The sequence below is a fragment of the Triticum aestivum genome, chromosome 5A (genome assembly GCF_018294505.1).
Source record: "Triticum aestivum cultivar Chinese Spring chromosome 5A, IWGSC CS RefSeq v2.1, whole genome shotgun sequence".
NCBI lineage: Eukaryota > Viridiplantae > Streptophyta > Magnoliopsida > Poales > Poaceae > Triticum > Triticum aestivum.
Genome location: NC_057806.1, coordinates 558,721,399 through 558,735,281, shown reverse-complemented (window position 1 = coordinate 558,735,281; position 13,883 = coordinate 558,721,399). Strand labels below are relative to the sequence as shown.

The 13,883-nt window shown below is 46.0% G+C and overlaps 1 long non-coding RNA gene across 2 annotated transcripts; it reads right to left on the bottom strand.

Annotated features, from left to right (window-relative positions):
• Positions 1 to 10,441: 10,441 nt before the first annotated feature.
• On the bottom strand, positions 10,442 to 13,002 carry LOC123107677 (uncharacterized). 2 transcript variants are annotated; one of them, XR_006451721.1, is made up of 5 exons: positions 12,866 to 13,002; positions 12,447 to 12,787; positions 11,606 to 11,870; positions 10,823 to 11,523; positions 10,442 to 10,734 (listed from the first exon to the last, which is right to left on the bottom strand). It is a non-coding gene; the product is annotated as an uncharacterized lncRNA (long non-coding RNA). The 2 variants fall into 2 exon arrangements; XR_006451720.1 differs by having other exon boundaries at positions 10,823 to 11,870.
• Positions 13,003 to 13,883: the final 881 nt, after the last annotated feature.

The following is a 13,883-nucleotide window of genomic DNA, read 5'->3' as shown; positions in this document are numbered from 1 at the left end:
AACAAGTTTGCCTTAAGAAGGCTAGCACAAACTGGGATACAGATCGAAAGAGGCACATGCCTCCTGCCTGGGATCCTCCTAAACTACTCCAGGTCGTCGTCAGCGGGCTGCACGTAGTAGTAGGCACCTCCAGTGTAGTAGGGGTCGTCGTCGACGGTGGCGTCTGGCTCCTGGGCTCCAGCATCTGGTTGCGACAACCAGAAAGAAGGAAAGGGGAAAAAGGGGGGAGAAAGCAACCGTGAGTACTCATCCAAAGTACTCGCAAGCAAGGATCTACACTACATATGCATGGGTATATGTGTAAAGGGCCATATCAGTGGACTGAACTGCAGAATGCTAGAATAAGAGGGGGATAGCTAGTCCTATCGAAGACTACGCTTCTGGCAGCCTCCGTCTTGCAGCATGTAGAAGAGAGTAGACTGAAGTCCTCCAAGTAGCATCTCCAGGTAGCATCTCCAAGTAGCATCTCCAAGCAGCATCGCATAGCATAAACCTACCCGGCGATCCTCTCCTCGTCGCCCTGTAGAAAAGCGATCACCGGGTTGTCTGTGGAACTTGGAAGGGTGTGTTTTATTAAGTATCCGGTTCTACTTGTCATAAGGTCAAGGTACAACTCCAAGTCGTCCTGTTACCGAAGATCACGGCTATTCGAATAGATTAACTTCCCTGCAGGGGTGCACCAACTTACCCAGCACGCTTGATCCCATTTGGCCGGACACACTTTCCTGGGTCATGCCCGGCCTCGGAAGATCAACACGTCGCAGCCCCACCTAGGCAAAACAGAGAGGTCAGCACGCCGGTCTAAACCTAAGCGCGCAGGGGTCTGGGCCCATCGCCCTGAGCACACCTGCACGTTGCGTGGGCGGCCGGAAGCAGACCTAGCCTAGCAGGCGTTCCAGTCCAATCCGGCGCGCGCCGCTCCGTCGCTGACGTCTGAAGTGCTTCGGCTGATACCACGACGCCGGGATACCCATAACTACTCCCGCATAGATGGTTAGTGCGTATAGGCTCGTAACCAACTCAGATCAAATACCAAGATCTCGTTAAGCGTGTTAAGTATCCGCGAATGCCGAACAGGGCCAGGCCCACCTGTCTCCTAGGCGGTCTCAACCTGCCCTGTCGCTCCGCCACAAAGATCCACACAGAGGGCCGTCGGGACAAAGGTCCTTTCAGCCCCCAATCCGTGAATCACTCGCGGGTACTCTTCGAGCTGACCCGACTTTAGTCACCATCTGTATAGTATGTATGTATGTATAGTATATACCCGTGATCACCTCCCGAGTGATCACGGCCCAATAGTATAGCAAGGCAGACTGACAAGAATGTAGGGCCAATGATGATAAACTAGCATCCTATACTAAGTATTTATGATTGCAGGTAAGGTATCAACAGATGTAGCAACAAGGTCAGGCTATGCATCAGAATAGGATTAACGGAAAGCAGTAACATGCTACACTACTCTAATGCAAGCAGTATAGAGAAGAGTAGGCGATATCTGGTGATCAAGGGGGGGGGGCTTGCCTGGTTGCTCTGGCAAGAAGGAGGGGTCGTCAACTCCGTAGTCGAACTGGGCAGCAGCAGCGTCGGCCTCGTAGTCTACCCGAGAGAAGAGGGGGAAGAAACAATGAATACAATGCAAACAAATGCATATCGATGCATGACATGACAAGTAACGATGCTAGGTGTGCCCAATCGCGGTAGTAGGTGATACCGACGAAGGGGGGAAACATCCGGGAAAGTATTCCTGATGTTTCGCGTTTTCGGGCAGAGGAGCCGGAGGGGGAAAGTTGCGAGTTCGATAGGTTAGGGGTGTGTGGCGGATGAACGGGCTGCGTATCCGGATTCGTCTCGTCGTTCTGAGCAACTTTCATGTAGAAAGTATTTTCATCCGTGTTACGGATTAAAAGATATGATTTTCTAAAGATTTAAATCATTTTCTGATTTTAATTAGTTATTTAATTTCAACATTATCCATAACAGTGAATGATGACGTCAGCATGACATCAGAGTGATGTTAGCAGGTCAACTGGTCAGTTGACCAGTCAAACCAGACAGGTGGGTCCAGTGGGACCCACATGTCATTGTCAAGGGCCTTAACAGAGTCTTAAAACTAACTAAAATGGGTTAATTAGTGGTGGGGCCCGGTAGTCAGTGAGAGATTAGTGTTTAATTAACTAATTTAATTAATTAGCAATTTATCTATTTATTTTTATTCGTTTAAGACATGGGGCCCGCATGTCAGTGGCAGTAGCTGCCATGTCAACAGTTGACTGGGTCAACCCAGTCAACTAGGACCCGCAGGGCCCACTGGCAGTGGCTCTGGGGTGGCCCCAGGCCAACCACGTTAGGGGCCGGTGCCGGAGTGACTCCGGCGACCAAAACAGTGGCGGTGCCTCGTCGGAGTTGGCCGGAATCGTGCTACGGAGCACCAAAGCGAGCGCGGCCGGGCGCGTTAGAACGGCGAGACGACGACGCGTTGGTTGGTGGTGGTTGCGCAGGCAGTGGTGGCCGGAAACGAGCGTGGCGAGCTCATCGGCGGTGAGGTGGTTCGGGCGTGAGACGACCACAGCGACTCAGCGCGCTTCGGGGCTAACGGGAAGGCCAGGGGGGAGCTGCGCGATGCGCTGAGCACAAGGGGCTCGGCCCCGTGACCATTTGGTCACCGGAAGGGCGCCGGCGACGAGATCCGCGACGGGGCGCTCGGGTGCTTCGGCGGCAGTGAGGCGAAGAAGGAGAGGGGAGAGGACGGAGTGGAGCTCACCGAGCGGTCAAGAAAGACCCTTGGTGGCTTAGGAGCAGCAGAGCTCGCCGGGGAGGAAGGGGATCGCCGGCGGCCGTCGAGGAAGCAGATGACTCGATCCATGGCCTGCGGTGCTCCTCGAGCTCGATGGCGAGGCGTAGCCGAGGTAGAGGTCGTCGGCGTGTCTCGTGGACGTGCTAGCGAGGCGCGGGGTGGCCGGTGGCCGCGGCTATGGCGCAACCATGGCGACGGCGGCGCTCGGTTACGGAGGGGAACGAGGGGGAGCGCGGTGGATCTGAGGGGGAAGGCGCAAGGACCGAGGGGAGAGTGGGGGCGAGTGGGAGGAGAGACCGAGGGGGCGCGGCGTCGGCGTCCTTATCCACCACGACGCCGGCGAGCGGGTCCGGTGGCGACCGTGCCCTGTAGCGGCGCGCGTCCGAGGAACAGGAAGGGAGGGGTGCGGGGCGAGGAGCTGGGCCGGCTGGGCCGGCCAGGCTGGTTGCGGGCCAGGGGGTTGGGCGGTGGCCGTGCGGGTGGGTTGGGCTGCCTGGTCCAGGGGGCTTCCCCCCCTTTTTTGTTTTTTTTGTAATTTCTTTCTTTTATTTATTTTCCCTTTCTGTTTTATTTAGTTTTAGGGCATTTAGGCATTTTATAAAATGGTGTTTGCTTCACCTTAATTACCAGTGCAATATTTGGCAACCCCCGAACATTTTCGCTTTGACTTCTGAAAACTTAGGGTGTTTGTCACTAATTCATATTTTGAATTAGCAATGATTTTGAACTACCACTTGGTTAGCAACAGTAACACTGATGACATGGCATCATTAGAAGAGTTTTACTGTAGCCTAATTATCGGGGCGTTACAGTTATACAAACATAGAGTCACAAGCCAGGTGCTATGGTTGCTGCTCTACTCCCCAAAAGGATTAATGCCATCTACGCTTAGACCAAACCATACGTTCCTTGCATCATCTGCAAACTCATTCCCGTACTTTCTTTCGATTTTTCTCCACTGTGACCCGTCAGCGGGTACTCTCAACTTTTCGTCTTTCTTACGGTCTTCTCTATGCCATCGCATCGCCTTGGCATGCTCTTTGTTTCGGAACAAACGTTTCAACCGTGGTATTATAGGAGCATACCACATCACCTTGGCAGGAATCTTCTTCCTGGGGTGCTCGCCTCGACATCACCAGGGTCATCGCGGCTGATCTTATAGCGCAATGCACCGCATACTGGGCAAGCGTTCAAATCCTCGTACTCACCGCGTGAAAGGGCATTTCCCTACTTTATGTTTTGGATGATGATGACAACCCTTTGTTGGTCTAATCGTGTGCTATATGTTTCAGGTTCTCGATGCTTGGGCTTCCATCGGATTGCTATTGCCTCTCGTAGGAAAAGATCGAAGACGTGTCCTCTACGCTTTTATTTTCTTTGGTCGTAGAGTACCCATACTATCAAGAGGGAATCCTCATTAGGAAGCTCTGGGGGAATCTTTTCACGTACACTTTCCTCACCCCTCATTTGTCTTCCTCAGTTGTGAGAGAGAGTGTTCCCCCTATCTTTCCTTCTATTTTCTGCTCTTCCCAGCGGTTGTACCGCCCCCTGGAGCGGTTGTACCGCTGGACCTTGTCGCTCTCCAGCTTTTATCGAGCGGTTGTACCACTGCCTCCGGGCGGTGGTACCACCACCTTGCTCAACAAAGGCTAGGGCGGTGGTTCCGGCCATGCACCGCTCAACTACCGCTCAAGGTTCTGTTTTGATGCGGTTCTCGGGCGGTGGTGGCCCGGTTGATCCGGTCGATCCTCGTTGACCGGTACCACCGGTGGTTTGAGTGGTTCTTCCACTCAGAACTTTGCCGTCCAAGAGCTCAAGGCCATGCGATTGTTCTGGTCTTGCACCGCTCAAGTACTGGTCTCGTCTCTGTTCTGAGGCGGTAGTTGTGCGATGGCTGGGCGGTTGGTCCGGTCATTTTTCTTAACCGGTACTACCGCCCAGTGGCCCGGTTGTACGGCCTGATAGGGTTCTGCAGCTACACCATGAGTCCCGGTTGTACCGGGACAAGGACCGGTTGTTCCGCTGCGGGGCTGAAAACGCAGCAACGGCTGGATTTTTAGGGTTGCTATATAAGAGTGTTTCTCCCACCTACCTCTCTCACCTTTGACCTCTCTTACTCCACCATTAATGCACTTCAAGCTCTCTTGCCCGATCTCTCTCCCTAGCCACTCAAACTTGTTGATTTGCTAGGGATTGAAGGAGGAGACCTAGATCTACACTTCCACCAAAGGATAATTGCTTCCCCCCATACTTTCTTGTGTGGATTTTGTTACTCTTGGGTGTTTGAGCACCCTAGACGTTTGAGGTCACCTCGAAGCCATATTCCATTGTGGTGAAGCTTCGTGGTTTCGTTGGGAGCCTCCAATTAAGTTGTGGAGAGAGCCCCAACCTTGTTTGTAAAGGTTCGGTCATTGCCTTCAAGGGCACCAATAGTGGAATCACGGCCTCTCACATTGTGTGAGGGCGTGAGGAGAATACGGTGGCCCTAGTGGCTTCTTGGGGAGCATTGTGCCTCCACACCGCTCCAACGGAGATGTACTTCCCTTCAACGGGAAGGAACTTCGGTAACACATCCTCGTCTTCACCGTCTCCTCTCTTGGTTATCTCGTGCCTTTACTTGTGCAAGCTTATTTGTGTTATATCTCTTGCTTGCTTGTGTTCCTATCCTTGCTGCATCATATAGGTTGCTCACCTAGTTGCATATCTAGTCAACCTACTTTGATGCAAAGTTTAAATTGTTAAAGAAAAGCTAAAAATTGTTAGTTGCCTATTCACCCCCCCCCCTCTAGTCAACTATATCGATCCTTTCACCGCGGTAGAGGATGCAATCATTAGGGCATGCATGTATCTTCTGCACCTCTAACCCTAGAGGGCAGACAACCTTCTTTGCTTCGTACGTACTCCTGGGCAATTCGTTGTCCTTTGGAAGCGTATTCTTTATCATTACCAGCAACTTTCCAAATCCCTTGTCAGATACACCATTCTCTGCCTTCCATTGTAGCAATTCTAGTGTGGTGCCCAGTTTTTTCTTGTCACCTACGCAATTCGGGTACAACAATTTTTTGTGATCCTCTAACATGTGCTGCAACTTCTTCTTCTCCAAATCACTTGCGTAGTTTCTCTTTGCATCGGCAATGGCCCGACCTAGATTATCAACGGGCTCATCTGATGCCTCTTCTTCAGCTTCTTCCCACATTGCTAACTCAGCTTCTTCCCGCATTACCGGCTCAGCTTCTTCCCTCATTGTTGTATCATCGTATTCAGGGAACCCATGGCCAGGATAGCTGTCGTCGTCCTCTTCTTCTTCATTGTCTTCCATCATAACCCCTCTTTCTCCATGCTTGGTCCAAACATTATAGTGGGGCATGAAACCGGACTCAAATAGGTGGACATGAATGGTTCACGTAGAGTAATTGTGACCATTCTTACAGCCAGCACATGGACAAGGCATAAAACCATCCGCCCGCTTGTTTGCCTCAGCCGCAAGCAGAAAAGTACGCACGCCATTAATGAGCTCGGGAGAGCATCGGTCATCGTACATCCATTGCCGGCTCATCTTCAATACACAGCACCGAAAACACCAAATTAATACAATACATAAAGTTCATACATAAAGATCATACAACACTTAAATGCAACAAACAAATAACTCTCTAGCTAAAGAATTTAAATGCAACAACAAATGCGATCAAGATCGCAACTAAGGTAACAATTGATCCAACAGCATAATGATACCAAGCCTCACTATGAATGGCATATTTTCTAATCTTTCTAATCTTCAAGCGCATTTTGTCCATCTTAATCTTGTGATCATCGACGACATCGGCAACATGCAACTCCAATTCCATCTTCTCCCCCTCAATTCTTTTCAATTTTTTCTTCAAATCCTCATTTTCTCTTTCAACTAAATTTAACCTCTCAACAATAGGGTCAGTTGGAATTTCCGGTTCAACTACCTCCTACATACAAATACCTATGTCAACTTGATGGGCATAATTTGTCATAAACACGAAATGCAATGAATAGTTTTAAAAGAGAATATACCACATCCGAATCATAACCCGGACGAGGGCCGACGGGGACGGATATCAAAACCATGGCACTATGTATAACAAACAACGTATGGGTAAGATAATTATACGAGTAACTATATATCCAAATCACACAAACATCAATTTTTTATATAAAACTTCATGAACAAGAGGCTCACCACAAGGTGGTGCCGGTGACGGGATGTTGCGAGCGATCGACGGTGGTTACGATAGAGATTTAGAAGGTACTAAGTAAACCACACCTACATATGCAAACTAAGTGTTATTTTTGACCTCAAATTGCATATAAATCAAATACTAGCACATATATATAATTCCTCCCAAATTACTAAACTCAAAAATCAATCACTATATAAAGCATTGCACGAGCTAATCTAGCAATGAGAGATGAAAGGACAAAGTTGCTAACCTTTGTGATCATTTGAATGGATGGGGCCTTCAAATCTTGACAAATTTTGGGGAAAATGTGTGATGAGCTTGAGAGGAAGAAGGAAAAGAACAGAGAGGAAAGGAGAAAGGGGAAGAACAGAGCGAGCTCGGGTGGACGAAGGGTCTATGTAGGACGACCTTTAGTACCGGTTCGTGATACGACCCGGTACTAAAGGTGCTGGAGGGGCCCCGGACTGACAACATCCTACCACCACTCACTTTAGTACCGGTTCGTGGCACGAACCGGTGCTAAAGGTTCGCCCCGAACCGGTACTAATGAGAGCGGCCGGCTAGCCGTTTGAACCAGCACTAATGCACACATTAGTGTCGGCTCAAATTCAAACCGGCACTAATGTGCTTCACATTTGACCCTTTTTCTACTAGTGAGAGTTTGTTGTCATGGATATTTCAAGTGCGAGATGTGCATGAATGAGGTCCTTCTCAAGAGATATGCAATGATGATAAGTGAATCTTTCAAGCGCAAGCCGTGCATAAATAAAGTTTTCCTAATAAGAGACCGAAAGACTAGAATTTTTTCATGCCCTCTACCTTAAGTGTGCCACATTCTATAACAAAGTACTTATGATACCAATGATGACGTTAGAGTACTCCAACATCGATCTACCAAGTTCCAGATGTGTATGGACAAAACTATTCAAAAGATCATTCAATGTAAAACAAGTACTTCGTGGTCTATAGCCTAAGTGCATCACGAGCTATAGAAAAGTTCGTACAATGTTAAGACGAAAAAAGGTCTTAGACACCGATATGTCAAGTGCGATTCATGTATGAATAAAGCTCTATAAATAGGATACACAAAGACAACAAGTTCTTCGTGCCCTATGAATTAAGTGTGGCGTGTCATATAGCTAAGTCCGTACACATTTACGAACGTTGTCTTTTAGTTCTTCCGCATCGATCTTTTAAAGTGATACGTGTATTGACAAAATACTTGAAAAGATTGATGCAAATTGCACAAGTTCTTCGTCCCCCACCATACTAAGTGCACCACATATTACAACAAAGTCCTTATGATACGAAGGATTACGTTAGCGTACTCCCACATCGATCCACCAAGTTCCGGATGTCTATTGACAAAGCCCTTCAAAAAAGCGTTGAACGGAAATCAAGTACTTCGTGGACTATAACCTATGTGCGTCACGTGCTATAGAAAAGTTTCTACAATGTTATGGACGAAGAAAAATGCCTTACACACCGATATGTTAAGTGCGATTCGTGCATGAATAAAGCTCCTTAAAAAGGATACACAACGACGACAAGTTCGTCATGCCCTGTAAATTAATTGCGCCGCATCATATAGCAAAGTCCTTAAAAATTTACAAATGTTGTCTTTGAGTTCTTCCGCATCGATTTTGTAAGTTGTGATACATGTAACATCCTTGCACTTGAAAAGAGTGATGCAAATGACACAAGTTCTTCGTCCCCCGGTATGTTAAGTGTGGCACGCGTTAAAGCTAAGTTCTTAGCATCTTTCGGGTGTTATAGAGTTTGTTATCATGAATATTTCAAGTGCGAGATGTGCATGAATCAGGTCCTTCTCAAGAGATATGCACGGACCACAAGTGTATCTTTCAAGCGCAAGCCATGCATGAATAAAGTTTTCCTCATAAGAGACCCAAAGACTAGAATTTCTTCATGCCCTCTACCTTAAGTGCGCCACATATTAAAACAAAGTACTTATGATACCAAGGATGACGTTAGAGTACTCCAACATCGATCTACCAAGTTCCAGATCTGTATGGACAAAGCTCTTCAAAAGTGCGTTGAACGGAAAACAAATGCTTCGTGGTCTATAACCTGAGTGTATCACGAGCTATAGAAAAGTTCGTACAATGTTATGGACGACGAAAAAGGTCTTAAACACCGATATGTCAAGTGCGGTTCACGTATGAATAAAGCTCCGTAAATAGGATACACAAAGACGACAAGTTCTTCATGCCCTATGAATTAAGTGCGTCGTATGATATAGCAAAGTACATACACATTTACGAACGTTGTGTTTTAGTTCTTCCGCATCGATCTTTAAAGTGTGATACGTGTATTGACAAAGTACTTCAAAAGAGATATGCAAATGACACAAGTTCTTCGCCCCCTTGTATACAAGTGCAATATGGATGGTAGATATAGGTTTTTGTAATATGAAAATATAAAAACAGCAAGGTAACTAGTAACAAAAGTTACTCATCGATCTACCAAGAAGTGCGGCACGCGTTGAAGCTAAGTTCTAAGCATCTTTTGGGTATTGGAGAGTTCGCTGTCATGGATATTTCAAGTGCGAGATGTGCATAAATGAGGTCCTTCTCAAGATATATGCAAGGACGACATGTCTATCTATCAAGTGCAAGTCGTGCATCAATGATTTTTTTTGGTAATAAGAGAACAAAAGACTATAACTTCTTCGTGCCCTCTACCTTAAGTGTGATACGTGTGATACTTGTATACATGTATCATATAGCAAAGTCCGTACACATTTGATGAACGTTGTCTTTTAGTTCTTCCGCATCGATCTTTGAAGTGTGATACGTGTATTGACAAAGTACTTGAAAAGAGATATGCACATGACACAAGTTCTTTGCACCCCCCCCCCCCTATATATTAAGTGCGGCATGCGTTGAAGCTAAGTTCTAAGCATCTTTCGTGTATTGGAGAGTTCTCTGTAATGGCTATTTCGAGTGCGAGATTTGCGTAAATGAGGTCCTTCTCAAGAGATATGCAAGGACGACATATGTATCTATCAGGTGCAAGTCGTGCATCAATGATTTCTTTTCATAATAAGTGACCGAAATACTATAACTTCTTCGTTCCCTCTATCTTCAGTGCGCCACATACTACAACAAAGTCCTTATGATACGAAGGATTAAGTTAGAGTACTTCCACATCGATCTACCAAGTTCCGAATGTCTATGGACAAAGCTCTGCAAGAGAGCGTTGAACGTAAAACAAGTACTTTGTGGTCTATAACCTAACCGCGTCATGAGCTATAGAAAAGTTTCTACAATGGTATGGACGACGAAAAAGGTCTTACACGCCTATATGTTAAGTGTGATTCATGCATGGATAAAGCTCTGTAAAAAGGATACACAACGATGACAAGTTCTTCGTGCCCTATAGTGCGCCGTATGATATAGCAAAGTCCGTACACATTTAAGAATATTGTCTTTTAGTTCTTCTGCATGACTGCATCGATCTTTAAAGTGTGATACGTGTGTTGACAAAGTACTTCAAAAGAGATATGCAAATGACACAAGTTCTTCGTCCCCTGTATATTAAGTGCGGCACGCATTGAAGATAAGTTCTAAGCATCTTTCAGGTATTGGAGAGTTCACTGTCATGGATATTTCAAGTGCGAGATGTGCATAAATGAGGTCCATTTGCACCACCGGTGTTTCGTTCCTGGCAACACTTTAGCAATAGCCAACTCCATTGCAGGGCATTGGTCTAATTTGAGAGAGATGGTCAGTATGTGAGAAGGAAGATAGGATAACAATTTAATATTCTGTATTGCTACCCTTACGAATGTATTTACCTGTTAGGATAGTTACTGTTAGGATAGTTACAGGTGCTTTACCTCCCATCAATGAAACAAATTCCTTGAATACCCACTCGAATAATTCTTGCTTCTCGTTTCTCATCATAACACCTCCTAATATTATGCTCTGGAAATGATGGTTGACACCAACAAATAGACCGAATGGCATATCGTACTGGTTTGTACGATATGTGGTGTCGAATGTGATAGAATCTCCAAATTTTTTGTATTGGTATCTACTCCTTCCATTGGTCCACATAAGGACCTGAATTTTGCTATGGCTGTCAACAAGGACACTGTTAGCAAACATTGGGTCATTCTTCTTAAGTTCAGAGAAGAGCTCAACTGTTTTCCTGATGTCATCATCTGCAGTCTCTTAGTTCATCCTCTTGCACATATACTTGAGAGATATTTTGTTGAATGGTACACTCTCCATTGATCCAAAGAAGCTTGCGATGACACAAAAAACCTTGGTTATCCCAATGTTGTTGCTCCTCAAGTGCTTCACTATATCTTTGGTGTGTGTGTCAATGTGCCTGTGTGATGGCCAATGTAGTTTCTTGCCGCACGATGATGACAAATGGTGGTTGTGTTCAGGTCTGAAATCGTGTATATACCATCCATTATCCGCTGTACGGTGTAGTCTGATCAATGCTTGGCAGTTGCATGCTACTGACTTCGTGTTTTCTTTCTTTGGCCTGTTAGGACAAATGCACAGATTAGTATGGTGGAATAACAAGGATAGCAGCCAACACAACACTTTCGGTTATTTATACTAACCGCACAACCACAAACGATGTCTTGAACGGTTCTGCTTTTCTGTGCATTTGTCCTAGATTGACCATATCGGATGCCAAACCCAATCTCCCAAGAATAGTGGTTGTAGAACTCAAATGCCTCTGCGATTGAGTCGAATACTCTTCCAATCTCAGGGGCGACCACTTGTCCAGACTTCCGTTCAACAAAGCTACGCATTGCTTTTTCAAGCGCACAAACCCTTCCCTCTTTAGACTGATGCTGATATGGTATTTCCCCACGACGTATCCTGCCAAAAAATGATGTAAGGTTCTGCTTTAAAGCGGCATTTCGGTGTATAATGTTAACTGCAAGTTGTTCAATTTCTGTCAGATTATGCATTTGATTCACGTTTAAAACTATTTCAAAGTGCAGGTAAAAAATTTCCATCCCCCATGGAGGTAAGCACTTTACAAATACACTTTGGGCATGTACTGTTCCTTTTGCATTTACACAGAAATCATTATACACCTCAATCCCCGAACTTCAGAGATTCAGACAACCAATTACAACCAGAAACCACCGTACAACCCCAAAGTTCAGCATATAAATTTGGATGAAACAATACTACTACCTAGCATGCATGATTAGCGCAAACTGTTTTATTGAACATCATTTTATACGCAAGTGTAAATAGACCTTGAAACATGTCTTCATATACCCACAGTACCAACTCTAACCAATTGACAGCAAACAAGTGTTTATCCCTGCTGTAGAACAAACCAGGAATGAAGCTACAGAAAGACTGGAAAAGAAGGTAACCACCAATATGATTCAACACGAGCGTGAAAAACAAGCGTGAGATTTCTAACAAGCATGTGGTTACCTTCCTTTCCATGTACATTGGTCACTTGGAGACCGTTCTGATTGCAGCACGTTTGTAGTGTTGGTTTCCTATTCCTGCTGGTAAGAAATATCTGCAGCGGCGAAATCTCGCGGCGGCGAGTCTCGCCGGAGATCTTGGTTCTCACGATTCACTTGGCGGTGGGCCTCGGCACTCTGTGCGGATGGATCTGGTGTGGAGGAGTCGGACTGGCATTCATGTTCAGTCTCACTCCAGCTTGCCCAATCGCCGCCGCTACCGGCCAAATCAGCAACACCCCCTCCTCTTGTTCTTCTTGTTGCGTCCAACCGCGATTTGGATCTAGATCAGGGATGGAGGAGAAGCTGGCCGCCCAAGCCAATGTAGAGATGAGATGCGGAAGAACAAGAACTTGAATGGATTGAACCCGGGTTTGAGCATACCTTAGAAGGAGTTGGGTGTATGATTCCGGCGAGAGGTACATTGCCGGTGGCGGCCGGTCCATCGATGGACAGCAGAGATTTCTCTCTGGGCGCTCGGGATGCACCTCGCGTTCTATCGGGGTTGTGGACCGGAACTGGGACGGGATTCAAATTTTGAAGCGTGAGAATCTCTCCAATCGGTGGGGTCATGAAGGCCGTATAGGTATAGGACTGATTCGTATCTGACACCATATGGGAGGATTCGTCTCTGTATTCAAAGCGTATTGGTTTCTAAAGCTCCGAGAGGTGGGGTCGGAGTGAAATGCCACATGGGCTGCGGGCCCGGCTGGTGTGGACCCACATGCGCTCGGCAGCGGCTGGGATATGCGGTGTGAACCGAACGCGTTAGAGAAAGCCTTTATCGTAATGTTAGCTGCTTCCTAATCGCTAACACCCCAAAACTGAGTTTTGTTTCCTAAAACTGCTCCCGGGAATGACGTGCCTTTTGTCGCGGAAAAACATTTTTGGAAAATATGTTTATTTTTCACAATTAGATTCAACAAGTAACTACGGTCTTTTCTTTTAGATGGAAAATTACGATCTTTTCTGAGATGTGTTTCTGCATCGATGGCAGCAGCATCTTTATGCCACGGAAGCATTTTCCTTGATGCATGGGAGCATAATTTTGGGAAGGACGGTAAATCCCATTTTTGGCAGAATTCTCACAATTAAATATGACAATTAATTACCATGTCTTTTAAGTTGTGTTTCTTTATACTAATGGCAACACAATTTTATAACTAGAACAATATTCAGAAACACAGAAGCACACGCTTGCAGTGGAATGTACGATGATAAGAAAAATGTTGGTACAATAAACTTTACTAGAAGCTATACTTGTCAACTCAAAAAAGAAGAAGCTATGCTCATAGTGGTTGAAGCACACATGATTTCAGATAAAAAAATTTGTACAATAAGATACATACAATGGTTGTGGTTGATGCAAAATTTCACAACCATTGGTAGGGATATAAATAAA